Source organism: Pteropus medius, unplaced genomic scaffold (assembly GCF_902729225.1).
Source record: "Pteropus medius unplaced genomic scaffold, Ma_sr-lr_union100, whole genome shotgun sequence".
NCBI classification, from domain to species: domain Eukaryota; kingdom Metazoa; phylum Chordata; class Mammalia; order Chiroptera; family Pteropodidae; genus Pteropus; species Pteropus medius.
The window spans coordinates 6,433,379-6,449,591 of NW_024344374.1; the positions used below are offsets into that span (position 1 = coordinate 6,433,379).

At 35.6% G+C, this 16,213-nt stretch overlaps 1 protein-coding gene across 9 annotated transcripts in view; it reads left to right on the forward strand.

Annotated features, from left to right (window-relative positions):
• The window catches only part of KIAA1958 (KIAA1958 ortholog), a 113,453-nt gene that overhangs the window by 18,673 nt on the left and 78,567 nt on the right, over positions 1 to 16,213 (forward strand). For 6 of the 9 annotated variants that reach the window (XR_005654517.1, XM_039870720.1, XM_039870723.1 and 3 more), the window contains exon 2: positions 4,705 to 4,803. The exons of the other annotated variants lie outside the window; for them this stretch is intronic. The gene's annotated coding sequence lies outside the window, so the exon portion shown is untranslated. The remainder of the gene's footprint in view (positions 1 to 4,704; positions 4,804 to 16,213) is intronic. 9 annotated transcript variants of the gene reach the window in all.

A 16,213-nucleotide genomic window follows, 5' to 3' on the forward strand; every position in this document is an offset into this window, starting at 1 on the left:
AAGTGTCATTCTTTGCTGGTTTTAGTTCATGATTTCTCTGTTGATCGCTCTATAAAACATCATGTGGCTTTTACTAATCTATGTTATCATACTGACATGAGATTTAACACAAATTAGGTGTTTCTTTATGATGTCTTAGCTTGTGCTCATAGCATCCCAAACCGTTCAGGATCCATTTGGAGGTTTCAGGTGTTGGTTATCACCAGGACATCACATGTTCTGGTTTTTAAATATAATTTCCCAATAACAGAAGCCTTATATCAAAGACTTTCCGGTTTTTAGGAATTTGTTTTGAATTATCCTTCTGACTCCTCTGAACATTTCTACAGATAAGTTTGCCTTCCTTAGCACCTGGTACACAGATGTCCATTGATTATTTATTGAATGAGTAGATATTGTGTAAAGGGTGGTGATTATGAAAATAAATTCTAAATGTTTCTGTTCTTTAAGTCATTTCCAGCAGGTACACATTATTGCTACAAGTAATAACTGAGAAATGCGGGTTTACCTTTATGTACCTTGTGGAGTTCAGAGACATTTTTGTACTAGTTTCTGATAAAACAATAACTATATAGGAATAATTTGATCCCATTGGATTATGTTCATGTAGTTGTTGGGTTATTAAAGCATTTAATTAGTAATTCAGTAAGTACTGATATAAATACATCACCTTGTCTCTTGTTCCTAATTATACAGTATTACAGGAAGTAGACAAGTATAAAAGAGAGGTGGTTCAGTCCCCTTGGTGCTATGTCATCTTAATTAAGATCAAGGAGTGCTTAAGTTTTGTGTGTTTGGGAAAATGGCAAAGTGAAAACAGTTTTTTTGAAAACAGTTTTTTGCCATTTTTTACTTGGCTCGATTGATTAGATTGGTTAGTAGAAAGGAAGCAGCAAATTAAATTGCTTTTACATTTTCAAAATACTTAAGGCGGGAAATAGAAAAGATAGAGGTAGATAAACATACCTCATGTATGTTACTTCCAAGGAAATTTAATTCAGTCTTTAGCAATGGCTTTGAGTAGAAGTACTACCTTCCTTTGTAGGTAAGATAATGCATGAGGTGTAGTCTCGAGTAACTAGAGACAGGATGAAATTGATATTTTGCATTAGTTGTGCATTATTTATCATGTCCGATAAAGCAAGAGCATATGCCTGATGCTTTTACCTTACATGCTTCTAAATGAAATGTCTTTATTTTTGTCCACATACTTGAATGATCACTGCTGGGCATAGAGTTCTGGTTTGAAGGAGCTTTTCCTTAAGAAACTGTAGACTATCTTTGTCATCTTACAGTATTTCATGTTGCGGATAAGGTATCTCATCATATTCTGTTTTAGTGCTTTATCCCTAATACTGCTCCCCAGCACCAGCCACCTAAGTCTTGTCCTGTTTGTTTAGTATCTCTGCCGTCTCTAGCTCTGGGCCTACTTTCCTTTCACCTGAATCACATTTGATATCTGTCCAGTCCCTGTTCTTTATACACCTATCTCAACTCCTGGTATCTTTGAAAGGGCCAGGATTCCCTCCTTCTTGGTTCCATACCAGTTATGATTGGCTTGACATGTGTAATCATTCTCATTGCTTGCTTTGACCTTGGACTCTGATCCTTGTTGACCCAGCTAGGACCAGCTTCCTTATTTCCACTTGCCATATCTACTTTTCTGTGGCTTGATCCTTGGTTATAGCTATAGCAGTTATCACCCTTATCCATCCCTCAGTCTAAAGTTGGGCAAAATGAACGTACTTATTTATTATTTAGAAGGACTTGGCTTAACCTCTAGTAAGTCCTTGGAATAGCCAAGAGCACGAGTGTGGGAGATTCTTCTCATTATGTGCATCTAACATCCAGTCTCTCTCTGCCTCTTGGTCCTAATAGGTAGAATGGAAATTTGAATCCATAAGGTCCGAATTGCTTTAGGGATGAGTGGGTGGTGGGAGTACTCCCAGCTTAACAGGTGTGGGTGGCCTGAACTAGCAAGATATAGAGTTATGTGATCACAACTGGGCAATATCTTTTCTACCCACAACAAAGCCACCTACTATTGTAGCCACCATCATCACAGCCACCTAGCAGAAACTGATTTCTTTTTTGTACTCATGACTCCTAATTTGAGAAGTGACATGAGAATCAAATACTAAGGGGCGAGGGTGGCCCTGGTAGGATGCTGAGACTTTTCAGACACATGCATAACTGGATGTGACGATTTTAAAGCACCAACCAGTAGACATGTGGTTTTAGAAGCTTTGCCCTGGGTTAAATGAAATTTAGGCTATTTTTCAGATCTGCTCTCTGGCCTAGAATTTTCTCACTTTGTTTTATGTTTTTTGACAGTCCAAGAGAAAATAGGTTAGAGTTTCTTAGTGAAATATTTTTCTGAAAATGGTTAAAAGTAAACAAAAGTGAACCATTGTATAAATCTTTCCCTGAGGTGTGTGTACCAGCATATGCCCTAGTGTCATTTTAGAGCAGGTTCTTTAACTTTTAATCTAGACTTATATGGAACTGGTCTCAGTATTAGCAGGGCAAGGGGCCAACTGGAAAGGGGCAGGGGCACTGGTTGGCTGTAGAGTATGCTCTAAGATGTCATAATTAGTGAGTATATGGGGTCAATGAATCTGCATACTAGCAGAGGTGATGTTAGGGGATAGAGCTAGTTTGGATGAAGAGTGTAGTACTATAATAAATAATAGCTACCGTGTATTGAGGACAGACTGTGATCTTGAATTCACCTTAAAAAAAGTCTTTAAGTTTGCCCCACTGTGTCTTAACAGATTTAACAGAAACTTTGCCTTGAATGGAAATTTGCAAATAGCTCTTAAGTTTAAGATTTGAGAATTGAATGAGAGTGAGCATCAACAGTGAATCTGAGTGGGTTGCCAGATGGTTCATACAAGCCCACATCACACATATGATGCCATTTCAGGCGTGTTGGCTTCATTCAAAGGCCAGTTGTTCCATGTTTATAGACTGCTGACTGGCGGGATTAGGAAAGCAAATGTGGGTGGTTTAGCAGAACCACAGAAAACTCAGTGTTTATGACTTAAGCATGGTTGATGAAGTTAGTATTTTTCTACATATAAAGAAAATTCTAAAACAAAACCTAAGATGGGCATATAGTGATAAAGTTGGCCCTGGTTCCGGTAGCTTTGTTTTCCTTCTTGGACCTCATTGGATGTATAGGTATTGTTTATGTGGGAAATTGTATTTCTAGAAGACATTGCATATATCAACTATGCCCCAGATAGGGAGTATACATAATATGTAAACCCTCTAATAGGTTTAAGGCAGGACTCTTGAGTAAGATTTCATAATTTAGGGAGCAATGAGGTTTGTAAGTAATTACAGCAATTTCAAGGTATTCTTACTTTGGGGGCATTGACCATCCCCACCCCCACGTACACACAAAGCTTTTTGCTGCTCTTGTTCTAGCAAACCGATTTACTACTAATTTGAGTTTTTAAAGGAGTTTTTTTGTGTGTGTATTCCTCCACCCCATCTTATTTCTCCTGTTGATTTCAGTTATTTTTTCAGAATTGATCAATCATTTTTCATCCATATTTCCACATATCCAAAGCCAATGAGATGTCACTGGTGGCACTGATGTCAGTGCTGAGTCATTAATATAGCTCTGAAGGAAAGAAGTGTGTGTGTGTGTGTGTGTGTGTGTGTGTGTAGAGAGAGAGATTTGAGAAGGGGTCTAATTACAATGCTATTGAAATAAAATGTAGATTTATCTAAGACCCAACCAAGGACATGTGAAAACTCAGAAAACCAAAGCATGGACAGTAGAAGTGGACTGCAGGAATTGGCCTTTTCTTTTTTCTTTTCTTTTTTTTTTTTTTGGTATGCTAACAGCCACTTACAAAATCTTGGCTTTGGCATGACACACACTTAAAGGAGATCCAGTTTAGTGACCAGTTGCAAATTATGCCATGCCTTGGAATATAAGGAGAGAGTGTAACAGGGAGCTGCTTTATTTTTTTGGTGATCAATACATATAACATAAAACGTTCCACCTTAACAACCATTTTAAGAGTACAGTTTAGAGGCATTAAATGCATTCACATTGTTCTATCATCATCACCATCTATCCACATAGAGTTGCTTTCTTTTATGATGCTATAGAAAAGTGAGAAACCTTCCTCATAGAGATATAAAGCAGTGCTGTCCTGTAGAACTTTCTGTGATGATGGAAATGTTCTCTTTTTGCACTGTCCAACGTGATAGCCATTATAGCCACATGTGGCCAATGAGCACTTGGAATGTGGTAGCAAAGAACTGATATTTTAGTTTTATTTAATTTTAATTATTTTAAGTTTAAATCGCCACTGTAGAAGAGAATTGGTCAGTCTTTAATGGCCCTGATGCTGCCCTGGCACTTAGGGTTGTCGCTGGGCAGAGCTTTGATGCCTGCAAGGAGTCAGGGCTTGCCATCTGTAGTGAACTAGGATTGCATTTTCTCATAGATATAATAAAAATTCCAGTTGGCTGTGTTATATAGCAGTCTTAGTTCTATATTTCCGGTCAGCAAGAGTAGGCTAAGAAATTTTTGTGGGTGGCCTGAGAACCTAATTACTTTATGTGTGGAAATTGTTTTTATGATAAAATCCTCATTTGTATTCTAAGCCAATTGATTTACCACCTTTGGATCTCTGTGTCTTTAAAGAGACTTGCCATATGTTTTATGTTTTATTTCCCCAGAATTCCACAGCGGATTGCAGGACATTGTATATAAGGCTCAGTACATGTTGACTCTTTAACTGGTGTGTCAGAGATGGTTTCATCAATGAAGGTATTTGGGTAGGTGTTCTATATACTGAATAATCAGAGAACATTTTACATTTCCTAGGTATGAGTTGACATTTGACACATTTCTTTTTCTCCTTTGCTCTTGATTTCCAATCAGTTACTCATTGCCCATTCTCTCAGGACCATAAATGCTAGAAATACATTCTCTCCTGGAATCCACAGCAGTTGACCTCCTCATAAGCATACAAATCTTGAGAAAATGAGCATTTCCTGTGGTTTTCATTTATTCATAATGGTATGTTCCCAGTAATGGTGAAGTAGACTGATTCTGGGGACCACTGGTGGTCTGTTCATTGCCTGAATTATTTGGCTGTTCTTAATGATGCCATTACTCCTGCTTTATTGGTGTTTATTGCTGCAATTATTCATATGTAAAAGTAATTTTGCCTAGTACCTATTATATGAAGGAGAATTTATTGCATATTTCTTTTTTATGTAATTTTCTAGCCCTCATAGGATTCCACAGTTTTACTTCCCCTGAGTGGGAGAAGCCACATTGTGTCCTTGATTATTGTTGCTGTTTTGCAAACATTACATTGCCTAAAATACAAACAAATAGACCCTTACTTACTGAATCCGGGTGAGCACAGAACAGAAGGAATAGAACAAAGAATTCAAGGGCTATTATTAGGGCCCTTGGGAGTGGGAGATATTGGAAAGCTCGCTCCTTTTAAGTTTTTTATTCTGATGTATCCCCACTGATGATTTCTTCCAGTGTCATCCTAATCATTGACTGTCAGGGGCCTTGGTATTTATATATATCGAAGTAGTTCTGCAAAGTTTAAAGAAAGGAATCCCCTTTGTACATCTCTGGGAGGTGCTAAACAGGCTGAGGTTCCTGCTTCTGTAAGCCTGAGAGGTGTTTGATGAACTCATTCAGGCACTAACATGTTTATGTACCAGCCTTTTCATTTCAGCATTTAAATAGACAATATAATCTAGGCATTAAGACACTTTCCTACTTCAGCATCTTTACACTTACTCTTCTCTTTACCTGTAATTTTCCTCCAACTTCGCTTCACATGACTTGTTCCTTCGTATTTCTCGGTTCTCAGCTTAATCACTTTTTCACAAAGGCCTTTCCTGACCATCCTCATTAGGTCTCCCCTTATAAGTCTCTATAATAGCACTGTCTCCCATACATCAGTTGTTTTGGGCCTGCTTGACTTTCTTTGCTTATGAATCCTTTGCCACTCACTATCTCGTGCAAGATTAGGTGCCCCTGGTATATACTCCCACGATACCCAGAACAAGCACCTTATATTTAATCATTTTCTGTCATTATCATCTATCATTCTCAGCTTTCTTCCTCACAATTAGACTGTGAATTTTATGTTTTGTATTTCAATACCCAGCATCCAGCATAGTTTTTAGATCTGTCAATGAATGTGTGCTAATTTCTTGGCCAGTATTAGGTAATACTTTTCCTTTATGACTCTTTTTTGTGGGTGGAATTGTAGAAATAAAACCAGTACCACAAAACATGTGTGTTCACTTATTCATTCCAGAAGTGTGTATTGAGTGCCAGGAAGTGTTCTAACAGTGGAGTATGGAGTAGTGAACAGAACAAAGTCCCTACTCTTTTGAAACTTAGATGTGTGTACGATCTGTCTATACCTATATATCCATTAGAATCATATATAATTCTAGAAAAGTTTTAGATTTACAGAAAAGTTGTGAAGATGTTACAGAGAGTTCCCATATACCTCATATCATTTCCCCTATTATTAACATCTTACATTAGTATGAGAGATTTGTTAGGATTAATGAAGCTCTGTTTTACATTATTATTAACTATAGTCCATACTTTAGTCAGATTTCCTTAGTTTTTACCTAATATTGGGGATCCCACCTGTGATACCATAATACATTTAGTCATCATACCCACTTAGAGTCCTGTGAACTATGGCAGTTTTTCAGATGTTGTTTTTGATGAGCTTGATGATTTTACGGAGTACTAGTGTATTCTGTAGAATGGAGAATATCACTCAATTTCAGTTTCTCAGATATTTTTCTAATGGTTAGATGGGGATTATAGGTTCTTGAGAGGACGACCAAAGAGATAAAATGCCATTCTCAACACATCATCAGTGGTACATATCATCAACATGAATTATCACTATTGATGCCTTGATCACTTGGCTGAGGTAGTGTTTGTCAGGTTTTTCACTGTAAAGTACTCCCCCATCACTGTGTGCAGCCCACACTTAAAGGGTGGGGAGCTATACTCTACCTTCTTGAGGAGCTAGTATTTATATAAATTATTTGGAGTTTTTTCTATATAGTAGCTTTGTCTGTTCTCTCTCGTTTATTTAATCAATCATTCACTTATATCGGTATGGACTCATGGATATTTATTTCTACTTTGGTTTATAATCCAGTACTGATTTATTTTGTTGCTCCAGTTATTTTAGCTTTGGCCATTGAGAGCTCTTTGGGTTGGCTCCTGTGTCCCTTTGGCATATTCTCACCAGTTTGTTTTTTGAGCATTTCCTTATTTCCTTGTGCCATAAGGGTACACAAATATCTTTTCTTGAACATTTAAATAATTTCCCCTCAATAATTTTGTATAGAATTTAAAAATACTTTGATATGCTTATATGAACTCAAACTTATTGAGTAGATAAAAAAATTTTAGCATTGATTGGTTCATATGATGATTTCTATAGCTACTTCTAATAGGTGGAAAGTATATGAGTATGAATTTTCTCAGAATAAATATTGTGTTCATGACCAGCTTTATATTTCAGTTTGCTCAGATGTAACTTTTACTTTGCAAATCATATTAGAGAAATTTTACATTTCTCTGGCTTTCAGGGACATTTATGGTTGCCAGTAGCTAAACAGATATCATTATGCAGAAAGTATTTCAGTGATTATATATGCTGAGTGGTAAGATTGCTTAGTCTAAAAAAAGGATTCCATAATATTTGGCTTTTGGTTATAATTACCAGTATGCTTGCCAGAAATTAAGTTTAGCTTTTAGAAGCCTGGAATTCTTCATATGTTTATCTCCAACTAAATATTTCAGAGACTGTTATGAAACTGTCAGTAATTCCATGATATATGTTCAGCTAATTCTGAGTTACAGTTGATGGAATAACATATAGCAAGCGATTGACAACAACATGGGAAATGCTTAAGATAACAGGACATAAATAGTAATGTTTAGTTTGATTACATCTGTGTTTAAAAGAAAAATAACAGACCCCAAATACAAATAAAAGATGAGAAGGAAAATACCAAAATGTTAACAGTGAATGTCTTATTAGGTAGAGTGACATAGCTTTTCTGTTACTTTTCTCCTTTTAAAAAATTGGCATATATTACTTGTTTAATGAGGAAATGAGAGAATTTTTTAAATTTAGGAAAACACATTCTGCAAGGATTTCTACTAGGTGCTTATTTGTTTGTTCTGTCCCAGATACTGAAAGTTAAAAGACCTTTTAAAAAAATATTTCATAACCTAGATTGATTTTCTCCACCAGTTCTTATTTTTATAACATCAACTCTTTACAATTTACAAATTTTTAAATATATCTTATTTCATTCTAAAAAAAAACCTATATTAGATGGATTTTTTACTTCAGTTAGACGCAAATGGATCAGAGTATAAAGTTAACATTCAGCGTTGATGTATTGAAACCATGACTTCATTCATGTCTGCACAGAGGAGCAGAGCTGGGGGCTGGGGGCTGGGGGCCCTAAGGGCTGAAGAGTGAAGCCCGGCTTTTGCTGTGGCTGCTGAAAGATCACATTTTGAGGGACAGCCTCACATTCCTCTCATAGGAAAATGATGGCCTCAATAGATACCTAAGGGAGCCTTTTTTGCATTAAAAATACCTAGCATTTTTGGCTGCTTTGAACTTTTTTTTAGTGGCGAGGGGTAGGTGAATTGAGGCTTGGAAGTTGTGGAGTAGCTTTAGCAGGCTGATGTCACTGTTGTCCTCAGGATGGGGCATAGATAGAAGATTATAGTTTATAGATTTTATAGATTATAGTTTATAGACTTTATAGATTATATGTTCCGGTCTTCAAAAAAAATTGCATGGGTACCACAATTAAAGGCAAATACATTTTAAATCTCTTTTCTTTTTGCAAAGCTCCTCTGCCCACCTTTTTTTTTTTTAAGTTAAGCCAGAGAAAATTTCTTTTTTTCTAATGTGACCCTTGTCCCTAATAGCCAGTCCCAACTTTCTGTTCTTTCTGTTTACTGAGAAATATGATATTTAAGAGAGTAGGGACTGGAGTGGTCATTCCCCTGGTTGCCTCCTGAGTGTTAGTCTCTTTTAGTAGAAGATTCTGATGTGTATAAACATTGGTGGGATTGCCACAGCATTTGGTAGCCCAGCTATCACAACATCAAAAATTCTGGTAGTCTCATTTAATGGATTAGTTCCTCCAGATTTGTGTGCCACTGTGCATGCTGTAAGCTTACCCTGTGCCTTGATAAGCTAGTGTACCTTTCAGTAGAATGCCCATTAATTCTTCATAATGGAATTTATTAATACACTATAATGATAATCAAAAATGTGCAAAACCGTAATGCCTCTTTTCTTAATATTGGTTCTCAAAGTAGCCCTTAAAAACTGTTGCAAGAAAACTTGGCTGTCTGTTCGCAAAACCGAAACCATTTCAAAATCGAGAAATAACTATGCATCATATAATAAACGGTTACCATTTGATCCTATTTGTTTTATCTGTCCATCTTTATGTATGTAGATATGAAATTATATATGTATACACATACATTCTTACTGAACCATCTGAAAGTCAGTTGCAGATGTGACACATCATGCATTTATTTTTAAGTAGGGTTTGTCTCAGCAGTCCCTGTATTGCATTGTTACCACTTCTTCCCCTCTAGTCACCCTCTCCGCACATAGCACCCCCTATCTGGGTAACTCATATTCACAACCTAGTATGCATCCTTCTATATTTATTCCATGTTCATATAATTGCATGCATACATATATTCATATGTGCAATTTTGTCATCGTTTTACAAAAATGAAATCGTGTGCATTTTTCTGCATCTTGCTTTCTTTACTCAAACATATTTGGGGAACTCCTTTAAAGTCAGTCAACTGATTTAACTATAATTAATTTCTTGATTTTAATATCAGCTTCAAGATATAGTTCACATACCATCAATACCTATTTAACCTGTACTAGTCAATGGTTTTTAGTATATTTTACAGAGTTTTGCAACCCGATCACCCACAATCAGTTTGGGAACATTTTCTTCATTGCTAGAAAGAAACCTGGCATTCATTAGCATTTACTTCTGATTTCCCCCAAACTCGCTCCCAGTCATTAGCTATCACTAATCAACATTCTGTCTAGATTTGCCTACTCTACCCATTTTATGTAAATGAAATGTGTGGTCCTTTATGATTTGATTATTTCACTTAGGATAATGTTTTCAAGGTTCATCCATGTTGTAGATTTTGCTGTAGTATCTCAATATTTTGCAATGATCAGATATTAGAAAAAAACAAAATATTTAAAATTTATAGCATAGTGTTTTATTATATTAACAGTAGTTGACTATGTGGAGGTTATATGGGTGATCATTTTACTAGTCTATTAACTTTTATCTATCTTTGATAATAAAAAATTAGTCAGAAAGCTCCACCAGAATTTTTCTATGATCACATTATTTACATATTAAAAATTTTAAATCACACTTAATAATGAGAAAAATGCCTTGAACATTCCAAAATTATGAAATTATGTTTCTAATCTTTTCATTTAAATTTCTAAGCTATTTGGAATTTAATGTTATCTGTTTATTAATTTTATTTTTAAAAATTCATTACTCTTTTTTTCTAGCTGGGCAGGCATATCATCAGGAAATAATGATGGTTTTGTGATTCTTTTCTAATATCTTGCCTGCCATCTTGGCTTATTGCATAGGCTAGCACATTTAGAACAATTTTGAATGATTATGATGAATAGGCATCCTTATTTTTAATGGAAATCTCTTGTTCCAGTTTTAAGGTTTTATGATGTTTGATAAATATTTATTGGGTTAAAGATGTTTTCTTCTAACATGAAAATAGTTCAGTAAAACAGGACAATCATATCAGAGAATTAAATTTAGAAAAAAAATTGATGAAAAACAATTCTAAAAAGTAAAACAAATGATACCTGAAGGTAGAGGACTGCTAGAAGTTCTTACATTCAGACAAAAAAATCTATTAATCCTGTATATATCCCAAATCAATGTGTTAGAGTAAAACAAGAAAAACAGAGCAGTTACAGAGCCCGTGAGATCTGAGAAATGCTGGGAAACCATTGGTACATACCCAAATGAGTTTCACTTGGTAAATCTTGGGCCTGAGTGCTTGGAGATAAAAAGCCCTTCTAGAAGGAAGTATGCCAATTCACCAATAAAAACAAATATGTTCTCAGCACTGTTTTAGGGAATGCTCATTTTGTCAAAGGTTAAAATTATTGGATGGGTTATTTGCCTTGTAAATATTCTCTTCTTGAATATACACAATGAAAATGATTGTATTCTTATGAATATATTCTTGGTGAATCTATTGATATTCATTAAATTTTGAATTGAGCTCAAACTTCCCAATATGATCAAAAGAGAAGGGTATGAATATGAATATATGCTGTCGAAAATATGAATATAGCCTTAATGAATATATTGATATTCATTAAATTTTAAACCAAGTTTAAAATGCCCCAATATGGTGAAGAACATAGCTCATGAATATGAATATAAACTTGTGAAAATGTTCATGAATATATTGATATTCATTAATTTAAAACCGCATTAAAATGTTTTCCCTGTAGGGCAAAGAAGACTATATTCATGAATATATTCATAAGGAGGATATATTCATGAATATAATCATTATAAAGAATATATTCACATTTATTGAATATATTCATGAAGAATATATTCATAAGAAAACTAAACTACTCTACAACTCTTTGCTTTTTATAAATTAAATCGTTCTAAAAATGCTGATATGAAGCAAATACTAAAATTTTATTGAAATCTTCAGTAAGTGAAAAAGTATAAATTGGTATATTCAGTGAATTGATCTATTTACGAATTGGCTCCTAGTGAATACTTTTTGGCAAATTAATTTAGAGTCCTCTCTCTCAATATAAAATGAACCATTATTTATTATAGCATCTATTCTGGGAAAATCAAGACAAGAAAAAGAGGATATTGAAAACAGTTAAGCTATCTGAGTACTCAGAGAAGATCGATTAATGACACTAAAGAAATGATGGTACCTGTTAGACATGATGATACTGCATGACATCCAAGGAGTAAAGCACTCAGGTAAATGAGACTAATGTCAGGCAGTAAGAGTAGCCAGACATTGTTTTTTCGAGTTCCTGTTCATCTCCCTTGGGTTAACATTCATGAGACTATTGTTTAGTAATAGAGTGGTTTCTATGGCTGGACCACGTGCATTTGAAAACCAGACTCTGTTTACTGCCTCTGCACCTGAGTCTTTTGTTTTAATTGAGATAATTTACATACAGTAAAATGCACAAATGTTAAAAGTATATAGTACTGCGAGGACGAAGACCATTCTCAGCAATCAAGACTGTTGGCATTCAAGAAAATGTTAACATCACTCCGAAAGGATGCACAGTTATTTTGAAGGGTCCCAGAGATACCCTGCAGAGGGGCTTCAGTCATATCAGTAGAACTCAGTCTCCTTGGAAAGAAAAAGAGGCTCTGGGTTAACAAATGGTGGAGAAATAAAAAAGAACTGGCCACTGTTCTGTCTGTAGTCATGTACAGAGCACGGTCAAGGGTGTTACACTGGCTTCCGTTACAAGATGAGGTCTGTGTATGCTCACTTCCCCATCAATGTCGTTATTCAGGAGACCAGTTCTCTTGTTGAAATCCAAAATTTCTTGGATGAAAAATAGAACTGCAGGGTTTGAATGAGGCCAAGCATTGCTTGTTCAGTATCTCAGACTCAGAAAGATGAGTTAATTCTTGAAGGAAATGACATTAAACTTGTGTCAAATTCAGCTGCTTTGATTCAACAAGCCACAACAGTTAAAAAACAATGATATCAGAAAAATTGTGGATGGTACCTATGTTTCTGAAAAAGGAAAAGTTCAGGAGGCTGATGAATAACATCTAAATTGTCCAGCTATAGAAACAGCAAAACGTTGGATTCCTCAGAGTTAACTGTAATATTTTAAAGGTGCAATAAAAACCACGTATTGAAAAATAAATTCTTACATACGTATATACCATACGAACACCACTAAGTAAAATGTAGAACACTTTCTTTACAATAGAATGTTTCCTCACGTCCCTTCCTAGTCAATACTTACTGTCTAAAGATAACCACTCTTCTGACCCCTGTCACTATACATTGTTTGACTTGTTCTTGAAATTCATATACATAGAATATGCAATAAGAATTCTGATGTGCCTGGCTTTTTTCACTGAGCATGAATTTCTGAAGTTTATTCATTATAGTTGTTTGTATCGGTAGTATGTTTTTTTTTTTTCATTGCTGTCCAGTGTATGACTATACAACCAATTTTTAGTTCTTTCTCCTGATTTTGAGCTATTTCCAGACTGAAATAAGACTGGGGCTGGAATAAGACTGCTATTTGTATTCTTGTGCTTTTTGTGAACACACATACTCATTTCTCAAAGTCTTATCTGATGAAAGGATTATCAATTGTAGTTTTTACATACCTATTAGATATTAAAAGTAGCACATCTTCTCCGCTTTGAGACAAAGTGATTACAAAGGAAGTTTTAGCAACAAAATACAAAATTACTAAATATGAATATAAAAGGACGGTTATCTAATTTTGATTAATGGATTTTAGTTTGGATATGGAATGGAGAGTTGGAATGGGGAAGTTCAGAGTGGGCTTTGCAGGCCGCTAAGAGATCTGGATCTTTTCTTCTTAGTAAAGCGCTAGATGCTACGTTAGGTGCTTACCATACCTTCTCACTTAACATTTACAGCAACATTAACAAGTGGGTGCCACTTATATTGGATTGTAAACACATCTGGGGTATACTTGGGAGGCGTCCTCTTTCTTTACTATAGGAAAATTTAATATATTTAAACTTGGAGCTGATGAGACTCTGAAGTTTACGATTTTGTCGAATAGGTAGTATTTGGGGGCTGAGGAGGTTAGCAAAATGATAGAGCGTGACTCAAAACAGAGGGAAACAGAATCACATGGCTTGCCTTGTGAGTTTCTTATCCCATCTTTGTGTTTCCGTAGTTCAGAAAGAAATGTTAGGCTTCAGACAGTTTGCTATCCTGAGATCTCATAAATTAAGCATTCTTCATGGTCTGTGTTCACCTTGAGTGGATTGGAGCTCTGGACAGCTCTGGAACCAATCCAGAGGCTTCCTGCCAGCAACAACCCAAATTTCTCAACCCATTTATAAAAACAACAACAAAAATCCCTCACATTATAAGCACATATTTTGGGGAAACAAGATATTATTAAAATCTCTTTACATTCTATGACTGTACAGAAATAGTCATCTACTTCACATATAAATCTGAGTGAGGAGTTAACCATTAAATGTAAATAGGTTCTGAGTGGGCCAAATCTTGTGAACACCTTGATTATATGATGTTTTGCATGTGATAATAATTTTCTGATGTTTGTACAAAGAATTCTGCAAAATGCTTTTCTCCTTCTTTAAGCTTACCACTAAACTAAGCTTCTTAAAGTCAGTGCCCATGTCTGATGTATAGTTACTCTGCTACAGCATCTAGTACAATTTATGGTATATAGAAGATGCTTAACCTTTTTGATGAATAAGTTATGAAATATCTATCATGGAAATACCTTATTATGGATGATTATCATCATATTTGTAAGAGATTTCAGCTGAAATACCAAGTCATTGGAACATAGATTTTTCTACAACATTTACTTTTTCCCTATGATGTTTGTGTTGCTCTTTTGCCCAGTTAAAGGTGTTAGAAGTGGGCCCTTGTCTGTGTCTCTGTTGTCTGAATAAAGATGTCTTTTCCTCTGTGTACCCCATTTTTGTGCACTAAAACCCTCTCACAGTTCTATAGTATACTAGATGCATTTCTTAGCCCTTTTCTTATCTGTAGCCTTTTTTTTTTTTTACTATAAAATGGAGGAAAATGTTAGCAACTTGAAAAGTTTTAAAATTTTTCTGTACTATTAGACTTGAAGTAAATGTTAGATCTTAGAGGATCCTCAGAGACCACTGTTCATTCCTTTTGTTTTGCTGATGAAAAACTTCAAGTTCTAATTACTTCCTCACTATAACTCATGCCACACTGTTTTATAATTGCTTGTTTAATTGTAGGCATTTTTAACCTCAGTAGGAATAAGGATCACGTCTGTTTTATTTAATGCTGCATCTGAGCGCAATGCTTGGAAGAGAATACAGCAGGTTATATTGAATGACGTTTCATTGTAACAATGAAATGCTGCAGGAACTTAACTCTTGTTTGTATTAATTAGCCTATGGTAAAATTGGTATATCATTTTGCTTAGTTGTAGAACCTGTTGAGATGTTCTGTGAAGACTTACTGTAGATATTCAGTTATTGGTGTTGAATAAATGAATCAAGATTGGTGAAGGGACTTGTAGCCCACAGCTGCCGAATCTCAGTTTAACATACTAAAAGTTGGACATCTGTAATCTACTCCAGCACTCTGTAGAGTCAGGGTTTGTGGGAATGATTAATTTCTTCAAGTGCATGCCAAACTCTGCAACTTATACATTTCTGCGTACTGGCTTTCAACATGCAAAGGACAGCTGTACAGGACAGCAGTTGACCGAAGAAACACCAGAGGATATACTTCCTCATTTTTACCAGGATAATATGTAAACTCATGCTCGATATTCTTTAAACTCATGAATAGCATATGTGGATGGGACTGTAACAAATCTGTTTCAGTCCCCTGATTTCTCCTTTTCAATAAAGTTTGGGCTCTTTAGTTTGGCCTTTGTAGCTCAGTTCTTAACTCATGTCCTGCTACTTTCCTTAACCCACTCTATTTTCAAGCAAATGAAAGTATTTGGTGTTCTCTGTACACCCCAAACTTTCCACCTTCTTGCCTTTACTCAACATTGTTTTCTCCCTGTAGTGCCCATTACTCGTCGTATCCTGATCCACAAGCATTTAATGAAGTCTCACTAAATGCCAGGCACTAGGCTAAGAGCTAAGAGTATAATGATTAATAAAACCATAAGCCTGAAGCTCAAGGAGTTAACACTTTAGTACCATAGGGCCCCAGGGGAGCAAATGGAGTGTCAACCTAATCAAGCTTTGGTGGAAGGTGGGGTGGGGTCTTGGGGAGGGAAGGTGGAAGAAACTGTGCTGAATCAGTGGTTCTCAAACCAAGGTGGGGTAGATGGAAGCATTTGACAATGTC